A 5,603-nucleotide genomic window follows, 5' to 3' on the forward strand; every position below is an offset into this window, starting at 1 on the left:
CCAGACAGTGTTCTAGATAATAAAGACTCCAAAAGGAAAAAGAGATACAAGCCCACCCTCATGAAGCCAGAAGAGGTGGCACATGCATGTAATCCCAGCACTCTAGGAGGATGAGGAAGGAGGATCTTGAGTTCAAGCCTGGCCTGGCAGCTTATTGAGACCCTGCTCCCCACCCCCAAAAAGGGGCTGAGGGTGTAACTCAATGTGAAGACCCTTGGTTCAATCTCCAGAATCATAACAAAACAAGACAAAAACCCTCATGAATCTCCCACTTTAGTAGAAAACTCATAAGTCCTAAGTAAGTGGAATATCTTAATTTTAAAAATTATATATATTGACAACCTTCATACCAAATGGGGGAAAACTGAAAACATTTTCTCTGTAACTAGGAACAAGACAAGGCTATTCACTATCACTTTCTTATTCAATATAGAACTTGAAGTTTAGCCAGAGCAATTAGGCAAGAGAAATAAAAGGTCTACAAATAGGAAAGGAAGAAATCAAATTATCCCTATTTATAGATGATAATGATCCTACACTCAGAAGACTAAAGACTACATCAAATGAATTTTAGCTCTAATAAACAAATCCAGCAAAGTAGCAGAAGACAAAATGAACATTAAAAAACCAGTGGCTCGGAGTGAGAACATTCCAGAGGTCGCCAGGCTCTGCGCTGCCAGTGTGGACGCAGGTGTTGCTGCGACAGCCCCTCCTGCTGCTCAGTGGGGGCACCTGCCTGGCCGCCTGCCCAGTTGCTCTGGACCTGGTTTCCAGCACCTCTTCCTCCCAGTCCAGGGCGAGCCCATTGGGTTTATGTCTTTGATGAAAACGAGCTATTGTGCAGTCATTGGTACCTGTACTGGGGAAACACAGCATACAAGCAAGAAGCTTACAGCCTCAGTGGTGAAAATTTTTTCATGTCAGAGACCGAGAACTCTTGCAGTCGTTTATGTCATCCCTTCTTCTTAAGACAGAAGATACCAAAAAGTTGCAATCAAAGATCTCTTCACCTTATTGATAAAGTCACTAATAAGCCAAAATGTCTGTCAATGTCAACTGCAGCATTTCAGACCAGTTCTATCGCTACAAGACGCCCTGTCTGATTGCCAAGGTTGAGGGCAAAGGAAATGGAATCAAGACAGTTATAGTCACCATGGTTGAGGCTGCAAAGCCACTTAATCGGCCTCCAATGTATCCCACCAAATACTTTGGTTGTGAGCTGGAAGCACAGACCCAGTTTGATGTAAAGAGTGACCATTACATTGTCAATGGATCTCATGAAGCAAATAAGCTGCAAGACATGTTGGATGGATTCATTAAAAAATTTGTTCTCTGTCCTGAGTGTGAGAATCCTGAAACAGATCTGCATGTGAATCCGGAGAAGAAAACAATAGGTAATTCTTGTAAAGCCTGTGGCCATCGAGGCATGCTTGACACACATCATAAACTCTTCACATTCATTCTCAAAAACCCACCTGAGAATAGTGACAGTGGTACAGGAAATAAAGAAAAGGAAAAGAAAAATGGAAAGGGCAAAGACAAGGAAAATGGCTCTGTATCCAGCAGTGAGACATTGTCCCTACCACCCCAAATGAAATCAGCCCTCCCCCACATGCTGTGGAAGAGGAGGAAGATGAAGATTGGGGGGAGGATACAACTGAGGAAGCTCAGAGGCACAGAATGGATGAAATCAGCGACCATGCAAAAGTCCTGACACTCAGTGATGATTTGGAAAGAACTGTAGAAGAGCATGTGAATATCCTCTTTGATTTTGTTAAGAAAAAGAAAGAAGAGGGCATTATTGATTCATCTGACAAAGAAATTGTTGCTGAAGCAGAAAGACTAGATGTAAAAGCCATGGGCCCTCTTGCTCTGATTGAAGCTCTTTTTAATGAGAAGATTAGAGAACAAATTAAGAAATACAGGTGCCATTTCCTCCAATTCTGTCACAACAACAACAAAAAAAACTCAGCGGTACCTTCTTCATGGTCTGGAGTGTGTGATGGCAACACATCAAGCTTAGCTCCTCTCCAAGATCCCACATATCTTGAAGGAGACGTACCTTTTGGAAGAGGAGGTCATCATCAGCTGGGTGGAAAAGGCCTCTAAGAAGTACGTTTCAAAAGAACTTGTCAAAGAGATTTGTGTCAAAGCGGAACCATTTATAAAATGGTTCAAGGAGGTGGAGGAAGAATCTTCTGGTGGTTAAGAAGATGATGAAGATGAGAACATTGAGGTGGTTTACTCGAAGAGTGCCAATGTACCGAAAGTTGAAACTGTGAAGTCTGACAACAAGGATGACGGCAATTAAAAAAAAAAAAAGGATGACGACACTGACATCGATGCCATTTAAAAGGAAGGATGCGCCAGAGGTAGGGGCTTCCAGGCCACCATTCCACTGCTCCCAGCCAAGAGGAAAGGGCTTCCGGGCCGCTGATCCACCACTCCTAGCCCAGAGGTAGGGGCTTCCAGGCTGCCGTTCCACTGCTCCCAGCCCAGAAGAAGGGGTTTCTGGGCCACTGTTCCACCACTGCCAGCCCAGAGGTAGGGACTTCCAGACCACCACTTGAATGCTCCTAGCCCAGAGGAAAGGGCTTTTGGGCCGCTGTTCCACCACTCCCAGCTCAGAAAAAGTGAGCCATGTGGGTGCCAACAGCAACCCCCCCCCCATCAAAATGAGAAGACACGTAAACAAGTCTCAAAACCAGACTTGCAGATCGCCTACAGCAACCCCAAAGGGAAACAAGATAGAACGCTCTGATATTCAACAACCTGGACTCCCTGAATTGGCAACAAAAGAGGATCTGGAAAAAATGAAATCTGAACTAATTTCTCAGATAACAGCAGAGATTGTGCCCATAGTTCAAGATATGATTAATAAATCTAGAGAGGACACAGATTAAAAAAATAGAGGAGCTGAGGAACATGATGGAATCCCAACATAGGAAACTAATGGAATCCATAAAACAGACACAGACAGATTTCCAGTAGATTAAAAACTCCATTGAAAGTCTACACAGCAGAATGAGCCAATGTGAGGTCAGAATTTCAGATATAGAAGATAAGATTGCAATTAGTGAACAGGAAAAGAAAAATTGCTTCAAAATTGTAAGGGAACATGAGAAATCAATCCAGCAACTGCTAGATGATACAAAGAAGAAAGCATAAGACTGATTGGAGTCAAAGAAGAAACAGGAGACAGTGCAGATGACATAAAAAAACTGTTCACAGGAGTAACGGCAGAAAACTTCCCAAGCAGGGGAAAAGAACTTGACATACAGATAAGTGAGGCATATAGGACTCCAACTACCCTTGATCAGAAAAAAATCTACACATAGGCATATAATTGTTAAGATTCCAGAAACACAACAGAAAAACAAAGCTCTACAAGCAGTTAGAGAAAAGAAACAAATCACATACAAAGGAAAACCCATCAGAATCACAGCAGACTTTTCAACACAAACCCTTGAGGCAAGAAGAGCTTGGAGTGATGTATTTCAAGCCATAAAGGAAAATAGTCTCCAACCCAGATTGCTGTACCATGAAAAACTATCTTTCAAAACTGATGGAGAAATAAGATACTTTCATGACATGAGCCCGTGAGGAACTTCATGAATACCAAAGCTGCACTCCAAAAAATTTTAGAAAATATCCCAGGAACAATGAGGATCACAACTCCAGGAAGCAAAGCAGAATGAATCCATCGGGCACAACAAGAAATTAAATGTAAAGGGGGAGAATCCAACAAAAAGAAAAAGTCATGACAATGGTAAGTCAATATGTATCAGTTATAACCATCAGTGTTAATGGTCTCAATTCACCAGTCAAAAGAAATAGACTGGCAGAATGGGTCAAGAAGCAAGATCCAACAATATGCTGCATATAAGAAACACACTTAATTCAAAAACAAACTCATAGACTGAAAGTTAAAGAGTGGAAAACAATACTCCATGCGACGAGAACCCTAAAAAAAGCAGAAGTAGCTATCCTCTTTGCAGATCAAGTGGATTTCAAACCAACACTGATTAAGAGAGATGAAGAAGGACACTACATCCTTATAAAGGGAACAATCCCAGAGGAAGAGATGACAATCATAAATATATATGCACCAAACACTAGTGCACCCAACTATATAAAACAAATTCTAACAGACATGAAAAATCATATATGCACTAATACAATAGTAATGGGGGACCTCAATGCCCCACTGTCACAAATAGATAGATCAACTAGACTAAAAATAAGTAATGAAATACTAGAACTCAATCAAACTCTTGAACATATGAACTTAACAGATGTTTACAGAGTGTTCCACCCCACAAAATCAGAATACACATTCTTCTCAGCTGCACATGGGTCATTCTCCAAAATAGACCACATACTCACACACAGAACATGTTTAAGTAAGTGCAAAGGAATTGAAGTTATGCCCTGTATATTATCAGACCATAGTGCGATGAAATTGGAGATCAATAGCAAAAGAAACTGCAAGAATTTCATAAACACATGGAAACTGAACACCACACTTCAAAACAACCAATGGGTCACAGAGGACATTAAAGAAGAAATCAGATAGTTCCTTTAATTAAATGACAATACAACATATCAGAATCTACGGGACACAATGAAAGCAGTATTATGAGGGAAATTCATAGCAGTGAATAGGCATATTAGGAAAACAGAACGAGCCCAATTAAACAACCTGATGCTGAACCTCAAGCTTCTAGAAAAAGAGGAGCAGGACAAACCCAATACTCATACAAGGGAGGAATTATAAAGATCAGAGGAGAAATCAATTCAATGGAGACTAAGAGAACAATACAAAAAATCAATGAAGCCAAGAGTTGGTTCTTCGAAAGAATCAACAAAATTGACAAACCCTTAGCCAACCTTATCAGAAAAAAGAAAGAAAAGGCCCAAATCCATGCAATTAGGAATGAAAAGGGTGAAATTACAACAGACCCAGCAGAAATCCAGAGGATCAATATCTACTTCCAGAACCTATATGCCAATAAGATGGAAAACAGAAGAAATGGACAGATTCCTAGATATGTATGAATTATCAAAGTTGAACGAAGAAGACCTAAAAATTTTAAAAAACCCAATATCAACCAATGAAATGAAAACATAATTAAAAACTTACCAAGAAAAGCCCAGGTCCTGATAGCTTTACCGCTGAATTCTGTAAGAGAGGAACTACTGCCACTACTGTTTAAACTCTTTAACAAAATTGAAAGTGAATACTCCCGAATTCATTCCTGGAAGCAAGCATCACCTTGATCCCCAAAGCAGAGAAAGACCTAACCGAAAAAGAGAACTATAGGCCAATCTCACTAATGAACATAGATGCAAAAATCCTTAATAAGATACTGGCAAATAGAATGCAGAAGATCATCAAGATCATACACCCTGATCAAGTGGGATTCATCCCAGGGACGTAGGGATGGTTTCACATATGCAAATCAATCAATGTAATACACTATATCAATAGAGCCAAAGACAAAAATCATATGATTATCTCCATAGATGCAGAAAAAGCATGACAAAATCCAACACGCACCAAAATCCAATTCACCCTACAAAAAATTGGAATAGATGGTCTC

General features: G+C 40.4%; 1 pseudogene; it reads left to right on the forward strand.

The window, feature by feature from the left end:
• The first annotated feature begins 851 nt into the window (after positions 1–851).
• Positions 852–2,553, forward strand: LOC101717907 (eukaryotic translation initiation factor 5 pseudogene; annotated as a pseudogene).
• Positions 2,554–5,603: the final 3,050 nt, after the last annotated feature.

This window comes from Heterocephalus glaber, unplaced genomic scaffold (genome assembly GCF_053883595.1).
Source record: "Heterocephalus glaber isolate CG9 unplaced genomic scaffold, H.glaber_assembly_v1.0 deba00001689, whole genome shotgun sequence".
NCBI lineage: Eukaryota > Metazoa > Chordata > Mammalia > Rodentia > Bathyergidae > Heterocephalus > Heterocephalus glaber.